Here is a 13,054-nt window from a genome sequence, read left to right as displayed (position 1 = left end):
ATAATTCAGACATGTGCTCCATCTGAGTATCAGCGTGACTATGAAAGCAGTGTGGTTGTGGATGGGATGGTGCAGGGGCTCAGGAGAGGGCAGTCCCACAGCGAGACGGCACATCAGAGGCGCATTCTGTGGGGGCTATGAGGGTCTTGAATTCTATACGCCTAGGCCTCCCCACAGGGGGAGCAGATACGGGGACGTCCACTTAGCGGGCCACTGCCCTGGAATTTTTCCCCTTGATATGATCTGACAAATATTTAAATGGACTGACACTAGCAGCCTCTGGGAGAGCCACTTCTGTGCATATAGTTGAAGTAGCCTGGTGGTTAGGGGAGAGGTCTGTTAATTTGGTGTTTGACCTCTCAAGACACCCCTACCATCAACAAAATAATACACTGACAATTATGGGTCTTCAAAGTAGGCATGCTACAGATCTGATGACTGCAGATACTGATACTGAAATACCATAATAATTTATTCAATTCAGACAAAGTTTTACTAAATATTGTCTCTACAGTGTAAGCAGAATCTAATATTCTTATGGTAAAATAATAAAAACAATTGCAATGGTCAGGGCAAATTTTCAGGAAATGATGATAACGCACTCCTTCATTATACTGAGCTAAAAATACAATTCAGACAGGCCTCTTCCCTGCTGAAAAGTCTGCCACACTGGCTCTTGTAAGAGATATTCATGATACCTCATAAATTAACCAGGATTTCTTTACTTCCTTAACACTCCGGAATGAATGGAGCTCTGCTTTTGAATATTCTTATCAATTGTCTTGCAAGGGTTCACTGTGAAGCTATATGTGAATGACTCCAATTATTATCAGTTCAAATACATTTTTAAAAGATATAGTCTGTTGTTTTAATGTGTACAATTTAAAATCAATACAAAGAAAGGGCAGGGAAGGGAAGGACTAAAAGGACTAAAAATCATGGACTGAAAACGAACCCAATTTTCAAATATGCGATTTGGTTTCCTTTCCCAGCACAGGCACAACAGTCTGTTATAGTACCATACAGTACAATAAAGATTTACGTATCTTCTCCAGTAATTTAAGCTTGATTTCAGAAAACTACTGTTCCAATGTGTTATCAATGTATCATCATTTAGTGAGTCACATTTCAGCAATCTCTTAATCACCAGGAAATTGTATGAAATGCCACCTATTCATTATCACACTTTCATGTTCTTATTATGGGAAACCACATTTTTGCTTTTTTTTCTTTATTTAAAAGAACCAGTTCTCTGTAATTCTGCATACAATGCACGCGGTCAGTCACTCCTGTCAAATTCAGAAAGAATAGCAAGCTGACCATTGTAGTGCATCCTGTGGCACTCCCTCTTCTTGACAGCTTTGCCATTGACTGGCCTGATCCCTCTCCTATGACACTAAGCAGCAAATAACATATGGGGAACCAGGCAAACCTGGTACAGGGGAAAAACAGCAAGAGAAATCAGGACCAGACCTAAAACAGGGCTTTGGGGCACTCAGTCATATTAATTCATTCATTCATAGATTTTCAAGGCTAATGCCCATTATTGCCAAAAAGCATGAACGCCAAACCAACCAACATTCAATAAATAACAATGCTGTACAAACTGAACAAATGCGATGTAAATAAATCCAAGACGGGTCTTTTTCAGTAGAGTCCAACAACCTTGACGAAAAGTCAGAATAGCAGACTCACTATGCATAGCCAGTTTTTGCAATGTGCATACCCATACTCTGAATTTGACCTAGTTTTATTTCCCAATCGCTACATGTTTCTTAATATACATAATTCTGAAAGTCAGCTGAGTTTCACCAAATGAATCATTTAAAAAAATGTGTTAACACTGATTATTCATTTCCTACTCTGTTTCCACTTGGGACTGTTGGCTTTCTCACACTGCAGCACTCTTTCTCTAAGAAGTATCCACTGCATGTATGAAACATTTCTCCTTGGTATTCGCTATCGAGGAAAATCTGAATTCTAACTAGACATGCACATAATGTAGCCTTCAGCACCTTAGATAGGAAGAGAGAGGTCTTGAGGGGGTCTTAAAGAATGATTTGTGCACACAAAACACAATCAAAGTTGAAGTGTCTATGATGTATCTTCTTTATTCATAATTTATGCTTAATAAAGTGCATAAAACTCTGTGGCATCTGGTAGGACTTCAGAGGAAAAACAAAGGAGAGTTGGAGAATAATCACAGACTTATTCATACCATTTACTTAATGCCAAGAACTGTCTCCTTGTTGCAAGGGCCAATCCAAAGCATGGCACAGCTGAAAATCATTACATCATTTCAGTAGAGTATCTTCAACTGGCGCAGGGTATCATTATAGATGAGTTATTCTTGCACCCAGTCTGGTTCACACTCAAATTTACACGCTTTTCAGTTGGCAGCTGCAGGCATAAGTCACTATACCATGGCAGAGGACATCACAGGTCAAAAAAACAGAGTGTAATACAAAGCAATGATGCATAATTGATTTAAGGACAAATTTAAGACCGAGTTTGGTAATGTCTTTAAAGGTTGGATGTGTTGTTATACATGACACATTTCCACCGAAACTGGGGAGCCTTACATGATAACAAAAATGACAAATAAAGAGAAGGGAAAAGTTGATCTCTACAATGACTGAACGCTGATTTATTAATACTTGAGGAAATGTATCAAAAAGCCCAATATGATGTAATACAGGCTGCATTTTACTGTCCTTTACAGAATAAAAGCAGTTGAGTGAGACAGAGCCCACATATTCCTTCTCTCAAAAAATTAAGAGCTCATGTTTTCCCTCTATTTCTTTCCACCACAGAGAGCAGTGCAATAAGTAATAAACATCAAGAAGTGCAATAAGTATAAAACTGTAGCATTAAAATTACGAGAACATGGACCCAAACCATCTGCACAAACAGAGTGGAGGCTTAATGGTGTACAATCCAATTGTAAAACACCTTTTGCAACACAGCCGTTAACTCGCTTCTTCTTTGAGGGGAAACACTGTGGATGTTCACATGCTGCTTATTTCATAGACAGGAGACCAGTCAATGTTCTTTTCAAAGCAAACTTGCATACGTAAACACAGCACAAGTTTCACATTTTTGCCAAACATTGTACCGTAGGAACCTGTTTTTCTACAGTATACCTCCAAAACACAATAGCAGGTAGTGCTACTACATGGAACAGGGTGAGCTACAAAGGACAAGGTGAAACTCCTCACCTTGGAATTTGTAAGTGGCAAGGATTTCTCCAGCATGGACATACCAATATGGACAGTTGTAACGGACACCAATGCAGCGACAGTGCACTTCATAAAACAGTACTCAGGAAGCTGGAATAGAATAGTTTCATTTCTTATCTACTATGACTCCATGCAAATAACTTAATCCACCTTGCATTCTTCCGTTTTACCTAGATGAAGTCATTTTAAGGCATTATGCAGCCCAGGTACAACACACACAGTGAGGCTGTCATGATGATAGGAAAATAAACACAGAAAAAAGATTACACAAAGAGTATGAGATCATGACAAAATCAAACCGGTCCAGTTTTAAGTACGCACTAAACACTAACCAATTACACAGCACAACATGACAATTTGGCTTGTGGTTTTCTTTGACGTCTCTAGCGCAAAGCTGTGCAGTGTTCTAGAAACAAGGACATTTTGGTGGCTAAGCAGAACTGCTTTGACCTTTTTTTGTTCGCATTGAAAGGGACCAAATCCTGACCCAGTGGAACCCGACCCCCCCCCCCTCCCACCAAACATCACCGCAGCCCCCCTATTGTTGTCTGCGGTAGCCAAGTTCAGGTCCCTGTCAGTCAGGCAGCACCAGACTGAGAGCCTCTTCAACAGTCACGCAAATGGCCACTGTTCTGACACAACTGACCCACGCACCCCTAACCCCCCCGCACTACTGTTTTAGCATTCCGTCTGATGGGCACCATGATGTCTACTGAGGCCGGTGCAGATACCAAAGTCACACTCATCACTTGTGTGCATGTGTTTGACCATTCATCCTGATATGCTCCTAATTTGAATCGCAGATTACAGACATGAGTTTGTATGAACCGCAGAGAGTCAAGTGTTTGCTTTCCAGTTAATAGGTTTGTACATTACACTTGACACTGGCAACATTCACTCGAGAGACGAAAGATTTCATATAATTGCAATGAATTCTGTGCAAAATCACAGCATACATTTTAAAACTACCCACTCATAAAAAATTAGTTATTGTATATACACCTTTAGATTTATTCATATAGATAAGATTCATATAAAATAAGAATTAATTTCACTGATGTTCTTTTACAGCTTAGTGTTCTACTTAGCATTGACACTCAAGACAAAGAGGCACTTACTATAGCTTTCCTACATGACTTAAAGTGGAAACACACTTTCAAACATTCTCATTATGAGAAATCAGGAAGAGGAAGTCCATACAAAATGTAATAATATAATTTCTACAAGATCTCACACTCTTTAGAACTTACAGGCTGTTTAAGATATTTATAGTTCATTTGAGTTTCACTAAAATTCCTAATAACCTAACATGACCACACACCTGCCATTGAACCCACAAGAGACACTCCAAAACATTCAAAATATTATGAAGAGTCAGCGACTGATGTTAACAAAGTGCCATGTCCACAAAATGAAACATAAATGAAAAGACTGTCATGCTGCAACACAAACAAGATTAAGTCAACCAGAGAGAAACTGAAAAGGAAGAAAACCCCTTACCAAGCACAAAGTGTCAATGGGGGCTACGTACTTGAAGAGGCAGGCATCTGTAAGCTGCACATCAAGCTTGTCTTCCTTTTCCCAGAAGATCTGACTGCTTTTCAGAGTTTATATCCAAGTCTGATCCCTGTTACTGGAGTCAAAGGACAGAACAGAAAAAAGTCAGCTCCTGCTGGAGTAGTGGTGTGGTTTGAGCTATTTTCAGATGCAGACTTGCACGTCTAGGGGCTGGAAAGTTACTCCGGGGCTCTGGGGAAAAGTGACAACGCTTAATGCACACGAGTATGCAAACATTCCAGCTATGTAGTGTGAGGCATGCATCTTTTGAGATTATCACCAAGAGAAACCATTAAAGGTAACCCTGTCAGCCCTTCGTGAAGCAATTCTGATCATTTCAGCCCTGTGTAGGCCTGGATCATTGGCTCTCAGTGACGCCACCCCCAGTCACCCACAATCTTTGCCTTCAGCTGAAAATCGGCATGATCGTATTCAAACAGCTCAGCTCAAACCCTGCATATTCCACCCGCTCATCACGCAAAAAGGAGAGGAGACTGAGAGCTGTTTGTGATTTTTTTTTTAAAACGCAAGGTGCATTACACAGGCGCTATTTTTACTCCTGAGGCTTAGCGTTGTTGACAGCGCTCGTCCGTCAATGGGGCTGCCGTGGGTGAGACTAGGGAAAGAAAGTGGTCCCTAAGTCACCTACCACAAGTATGATGACAAATGAATTGACCACTCGCTTTGGGAAATTAACAATCATAGCTGGCAGCCCTGAATAAAGGATAATCCTCAACAGCAAACATTGCCATCAAGGGACCCGAGGAGGAATAAACACACCACTATCAGCCACAGTCACCACTCACTTTGTCTCTTGTGTCATGTGATGTGTGGTAATGTACGTACTTGGCTTCCCTTCTCTTTTCTAGGCTGCCTAGTCAGGCTAGCACAAGTTTACGTGTGGTAGTGCTTGAATGGTGTTGTGCTCACACCCACACACTGGTCTGGGAGTGTTGTTATCCTGGTCTGACACTGTTGCTCATTCAACTTGAATGAATACACTTCTGTTCTCTTGTGCTGGAAGTGGTTAAGAGCGTCTGCTAAATGAATGTAATGTAATGTAATGTCCTGCCCACAGCTGTTTGTTGGTCATGCCCCGAATGGTCAATGTCTTTTACAACTGGCTCAAATCATTTTAGATGTTCACAGCACAGAAATAAACCACACAAATTAATTGACCGTGCAACAAACTTTAGCCCACATTATGTTTACTAGAGTTGGGCAGATTGCAGAAAGAGCTAGTAAGACTTTCCAGTGATCATCACAGCTCCCAAGATTCTGTTGTGCACTATGGTTTAATATGGCAGTAAACTTGGGACCTAGCCAAAACTTTGTATGCTTTTTACATATTCATATCACAATACAGATTCCATTAATTAGGCAGATCCAATTATAACCTACAACAAGCAGTTGTTCTGTTGCTGTTGGTGCATTAGACAGTGGCTGCAGTGTGTCATTGTTCTGTGCTCTTACAAACTCTCTATGAACAGATGACTGTTCCCATCCTGAGTTTCAGAGAGAGACATGCTTCCTTTAAACACATGGTGGTTCGATCAAGTTGACAGACAGCTCCTCAAATCACAAGAGCCACAAAATGACATTATCCAATCCACAGGACACCACAGGTTTCATTACGGTCCAGATATGATATTAGTACAATTAACACTAAAAGTAGTATCAAGTATCCGCAAACTAAAGAGAAATGCATTTCTGCTGATTACATAGAATGTTAAATCACCATAATTAAATGGACTTTTTCAGTTGTATACCATACCCAATATATCACTACTTCCCTTAAGTACACGCATAACATGGAGAATGGTTGCCACAATAACATACTCACAATAATAAACAACAAATGAAATTAAGCTTGTAACTCTGCATTTGTATTATTTGTATTAGTAATGTTTTTTCCACTTCAGTGTATTGAACACTGATAATTTCATACAGCAAGAGGATGCTCAGAATCTGGGTACTAATCTGAGAATGTTGGTAACCACAAATCTAAATTAATACACTACATTGATTATAAAGTCAAGACTGATTTACAACAAAATGTGATGTCAGTATGTGAAGTGTTACCAACCTATCTCATGACAAGCTTAAGTAGTTACTGCTGATACAATGTGTAATTTCACAAACAGATAATCTAGCACAAATAACTCCACTGCCATCCAGCAGTTAGTGGAAATGATGCATATACACAGAGACACACGCAGTGTAAATGCATTTTTGAGAACTGTATACTGTATGGTTACCACACATCACACACACACACACACACACATTTATGTCATGAGAGAACTGAGGTCCCCAACAGAAAATACAAAAATACTAACCGGGCATGCCACGTGAGGTGTATCTTGCATCAACACCATTCTGAAATCCTCACGTCATTTCAGTGCTGAAGCCATGAATGACAAGTTAAAGCTACAGGCTGAAAGGAAGCAGAAAACGAAGATCTGTCTGGCTATATAGTATAGCCCTTCAGGACTGACACCATTACCAGAGAGCCCCAGGAATGTGCCTCTGCTGGGGTGTCAGCACATCCACGATCCAAAGAAAACTGACCACTAGAAGCCCTGTCACTCACATTCACATGTTTTGATGGCCATATTATTGCCACTGAAGATTGACATGGACAAATGATAACCACGGGAATCCCTGCATTAAAGTACTACATTAACATAGACAAGAGGGTGTTATCCTCTTCAAACTATATTAATTATCATCAAGGATTTCAAGTATGGTTGAACCGTTCCCCTGTCTGATTTCTTCATACGAAGTGTTGTTATCCTAAGGTGTGCAGGTTTTGCCTACATATTTGCACCTTTTGGAGACACTGTGCAGCATTATTTTTAGAAAGAGGGCACATCCTCCTACTCTGTCCCACACTCTTAGCTTGAGATAAACCTTGATGACATCATCTTACCAATGCAGAGTCTACACCCAGTAGATAATTAAGTAGAACATAATCTGTCTCTCCACGGCTAAGTAAATATTAGGTTACAAACAATCGAAAGTCTTACGTAACCGCTACAGTGACAGTGTCACGCACAACTGAATCCACAGAGAAAGACCAAAAGAACAGGAATGCTCATAATTTTTTTTTTAGATAACATGAAGGTGCCTATATTTTGCCCTGCTAACAAACATCCTAACAAGGAACTGGAAGCCAGCTGAACCGCTATTCTGGGAAGATCAAAGCCGGCAGGCTAAGTGGTGCTGAGAGGGCTATGACGGGGAACACATTGACCTGCATCTCTGTCTGCATGCCTGTGCATATCCCATAACATGCGGATGACATATATCCTGCCTATTCATTTACATTAAAGACTTAGCCTTATTATGTAAGTATAACACTGACTGGAACACAATCTGTTGTTGAGGCTAACATGACATGAAGCAAAGTGTCAGGTAATTATACAAGCTTCTCACAATTTTAAGATTTTTTTTTGCAAAATACAAATAAAAGGTACTGACAGTGCATAAAGTCATGGTTAAGAAAACGTGAGGCTAATTTTTCAAAAGCAGAAAAAAATTCCATCTCCTTACATTATTTTACAATGTAAACGTTGTACTGTTACATTATAGTAATTAAATCTTACATAACTATGCTTATCCAATGACCTTCACACTGATTTAAATGTAGATTCAAACTTTACTTAAACTGAAATGAACCATTTCTAATGCACATCCAGCAAGAAAAGCCATTAATCAGTATTAGAAGACTGGGGTCTTTCCTGCTTTTGTGCTGGAACCCCAAGGTATTTCCAATATGAGCAATCCCTCTCCTTTATTACCTCAGATAAACACCAGCCCATTTAAACTCTGCTCAGCCCCAGAATACAAATGCATGCGGTCATTTGCTTAAAAGATGTCAACAGGGGATTTACACATACTTCAACGGTTCAAAAGACTGCTTACATTCGTGAAAGCTGACACCTCGTCCATCGAACAAGGAGACTTCCAAAATGAAAATGTTGGCGCCATTCATTGAGACAGCATCATGCCCACAGAGCCTTGTGGTGTGTTGACTGAGCTGCAGTATGGAGTATCCAATGGCAAAGGCATCCGCATGGAGATGAAACCGACAAAAGAGCTGATGTTCAATTGTCATTCAGTCTTCATTATTTGTTCAAGACCCATGACAAGCCATAACAATAACCCTATGGTTAACATACATGGTTGCAGTTATTTCAAAATGCTTGCAGCATTTGTGAAATATTTAAGCAAAAAACAGTTCCTCGTATAGTGTGAATTATGTGTAGGTGACATCACATCTTATTTTTTCAAGGCAGAGGTCAGATATTTGAGACACTTGACCACTCCTCTGTTAGCTGTACTGATGAGGGCATGCCAAGGTGACTGGCCCCACAGACTATCTGCACTACAGATGTTTCTCACAGCTGTGCTGGGACACACACCTTCTAGAGCTTTTTCACTGATGACTTTATCATGCCTCAAGATGAATGAAAGCCAACCATGACTACCTTATGAATAATACTAAAGTCTAATTATCTAACTCTCTGTATCTGTAATGTTTCTCAATGGGAAAAGATGCTGCTAAGGTATTGCTACTAACTAATTGCTCTGCCTTGATTCAACATTGTAGCTGATTTATTTCAAACTCTGCACTTGATATTGGCTTTATGTTTGTGTAAACAGTACTTTTCTTGTTAGTCGTTTTCCATACGTTATGTTTAAAAACAATATTAGTTCATTAAAAATACATATTATACTGTATACATGGTTTGTAAATTGTAAATTTGTAAATCAAAAACAGATGGACTTTTTCAACATTGCAACATTCCAAACATTATTTTAACTCTGTCTACTCATTCATGCCAAAACATCAATTTCTACTAAGGACAGAAAATTCATTAGTCAGCTCAGGAAATTCTCTTAAACTTTCCTAATCCCCAAATACAAACTATCTGTATTTGTATTAAACCAAAAGCAACAGAAAAATATAAAATCAAAATCTGTTTGATTTGTTACCATGGTTTTATATTTATATATGCATTCTTACATAGATCTGTATTGTTTTTTTGGTGGTAGGTTTGGTGCTCCAAAGGACCAATAAAGAGGATCAGACTGCTCCTTCAGTATTCAGTTCTGCAGGTGATCATGTTACGTGGTGTTCATTTCAGACAGCTAAACTTGAATGGGAGGCGTTCTGTGGAATCCATGTGAATGAGCCTCTAGGGCTGGGCCCACAGGAAGTCAAAGTGTGTCACATACCACATGCAGAGAGCTGTCAGTGTTCACACTTCATTTTAATTTAACAACTGCAGACATTACTTTGCATTTATTTTATCTCTTATAAGTGCCAAGGTAAAGGCAACAAACAAGGGTTTGCCTGTGAAAATACACATTTAATCTAATTTGTGTAGAAGTCTAACATTACCTCTTTGCAGACTTAGTGTCATAACACAAAAACAAAATATTACATTTTGGGGGTATGATGCTTCATTAAATGGTTTTAATTTAACTTGAACAAATCTCACTTATTTGTCTCCACAACATTCCACAAATTGGTCATATCTCAGTACCACAAATTTCTTGAGACTAATGTTTTACATGTTAGGACTAGTGGTGTACTGTACTACTAAAAGGTTAGCTTGTCACATCAGAAACAGACAAATGCAAACTTCTCAAGTAAGAACAAAGTGAGTAACAATTTACATTATCACTCTGTTCTTATGCCCTTATAAAAATGTCTTAATTAGATTATCTAATAATCTGCTTTGAATTATTAATGGTGATCCATCTAATTATTTTTATTGTATTGACCAAATTGCTGAAAATATAGGCTATTCATACACTGAGACAGTGTTACCAGTCTTGCAATGCAAAAAAATGAAAGACCATAAAAGTTTTTCAAATTCCATTATTCCTCTATAGTGCATATGAGGTATATGAAAATTACTGAGTAACATAAGACTAACATTTATTCAGACTATTATGGAACTCTCTGGCTGTGGAACCTTGAAAGTGTTGCCTGTAGTATCAGTTCTGAGGACAAAGCTGTTTAAGGGCACTGGATTAATAATAAAATGAAGAAAAATTTTGGTCTATAGCTTGGGCAAAATGGTCTGATTGAACAGAGATCAATCAACTTTAACGTTTATTCCACAACGGTAGTATTCATTACCAACTGAAAAGTGATAATGACCTCATTGGTACATTGCTTCATAATATAAACAAAGTTTGATTACACATTCATTACAGTAAACATTGCACATGAATGAAATGAAACGGTTCTGACAGCACAATGTAACTTCTACATCATGTACATGTCGATAAAACCTTTATTGCGTAAAGGAAAGAGCTGTATTTAGGGTAGGAGACGGAAGTATAACGGTTAAGGGATAAGGACATGGTGGATAAGATCAACGATACAGTCATTTTTACTAAACTGAAAACACATTCCACACTAAATATTTCGTAACAATCTGTTCTTACAAAAGTAACGAGATGTTTATAGGCACAGTGCAACTGCATATTTAATTTTTCTCCAATACCAGTGGTACCCGCACAGATCTATAATAGATCTATATGGACCATATAGATGTTTCTCTAATGGTATATAAACCGGATTACACGTTAACATTCAGAATGACAGCGAGAACAATTAACCACGACACCTGCTGGCAAAATTTCGCCGACTCCTCCATGGGTCTCTCAACTCATAAAAAAAGCGTTTGTGTCGGAGCGTTGACATAAACAATAAACACACTGACTGTTTTTAAATATTTAAATCAATCGATACTAGAATACTGATACGATACGTTTACATATGGTAGTAATCGCAACATCACCGTATCATTGTACTTGTTTAACACTGGGACGTCAAAAATGTATCCGACACCTAATCATCCACTTTTCCACAATATAATGACAACCAGCTACCGGAGTATTTATTAGTATCTTGCAGAGACCAACATTCTGCATTATGCTATGGTGAAAGGTCGTCTGGGTACGAGTTACTGTATCTAATCTCTCTTTTAAATCACTCCATTGTTGCAGGAAAATGCGACAAAATGACCCCGGCTACCTCAATCTGATCAAGCTGAGTCAATGCATGTTCTGTCCATAAATACATACTACTGTAGAAGCCCACCGACTTTGGGGCTGATCGTTCTTGAGATGATTATTAGTGAACAACAAAGTTATGATATGCCTTGAGTCGGCTGTTCAAAACACACTGTTCAAAATATACTCTAATAGAATGGTAAGTCTGGCAAATAGAAATAAAATGTTTTCCATATATTTGAAATGGTGTTCATTGCATTTAACAGCGTGTTTACAATACAGTAACTGAACTAGCAGTAGCTATATGAGCACGGTTTTTTATTTACCTCCTCATACCATATAAACAGGCAGCTACTGCACTGGCCAGCCACATTTCAAGAAACAAAACAGTAGACAAACGTCTTGATTTTTATTAGTGTGGAGTTGGTTAAAAAGCAGTGAGTATCTCTTATAACTTCGCTTTCGTTAATAAGTGATATGTCGATTCCTTCCGATTTGTTGAATAGTAAAGAAAACATTTTATGTACCCTTTTGACCCAGAAATGTTAGTCCGGAAACCGAAGCACACTCCCGCTAGTTAGGTTACAGTAACAACATTGCTTACCTACAGCAGCTCTGTGTTCGGACAAAGTCATCCAAAGAACCCGGACTGCCGTGTAACTAGCTGTCCCTGGGATAGCCTACGCTGAATGCTAGAGCGCTCAAACTGAAGTCCGCACAAATCTAAGACAGACGCAGCGCACACAGGGACAGCCCGAGTGAAACTACACACCTGCTTCTTTTGTGGAGTCAGTCCAAATAAAGCAGCAGTACACATAATCAACGCCAGTACAAGGAAACACCCTTCTTTTGGTTCACTTGCGCTTGCATAGAGTTCTAAAGCTATCCAGATAGCACTGCGGTAAAAAACGTTTCCACACAAGACAAAACGCAGTGTAATAGCCCTTGACAGAGGATAAACAGAATCACATTTTTCTGCATTTTACGTGCAGCCCGTGGTTCGTTCAGCGGTCCCCTGGCTGGACAATTTAGCACGCGAGGAACCTGCAATGATGAAATATCACAATAAAACTTGCGTTTCCCTTGTTTCCACTGCAATTAGTATTTTCAAGTACAAATCCTTATGCACCTCTATTAGCAAAATGGCTGTTCGTTTCAGTACTGTTGCAGACTGCCCATTGGTTCAGCGCTGTTTTTGTAGTCATGGAAACGACCAACAG

At 39.1% G+C, this 13,054-nt stretch overlaps 1 protein-coding gene across 1 annotated transcript in view; it reads right to left on the bottom strand.

Annotated features, from left to right (window-relative positions):
* Window positions 1-12,540, bottom strand: part of sorbs2b (sorbin and SH3 domain containing 2b) — a 58,066-nt gene extending 45,526 nt beyond the window's left edge. The window contains exons 1-2 of the mRNA XM_036550764.1: window positions 12,439-12,540; window positions 4,740-4,872 (exon numbers count right to left, since the gene is read on the bottom strand). The gene's annotated coding sequence lies outside the window, so the exon portion shown is untranslated. The remainder of the gene's footprint in view (window positions 1-4,739; window positions 4,873-12,438) is intronic.
* Between the last annotated feature and the right edge of the window lie 514 nt (window positions 12,541-13,054).

This window comes from Megalops cyprinoides, chromosome 18, assembly GCF_013368585.1.
Source record: "Megalops cyprinoides isolate fMegCyp1 chromosome 18, fMegCyp1.pri, whole genome shotgun sequence".
NCBI lineage: Eukaryota > Metazoa > Chordata > Actinopteri > Elopiformes > Megalopidae > Megalops > Megalops cyprinoides.
This window is presented reverse-complemented; position numbering and strand designations above follow the sequence as displayed.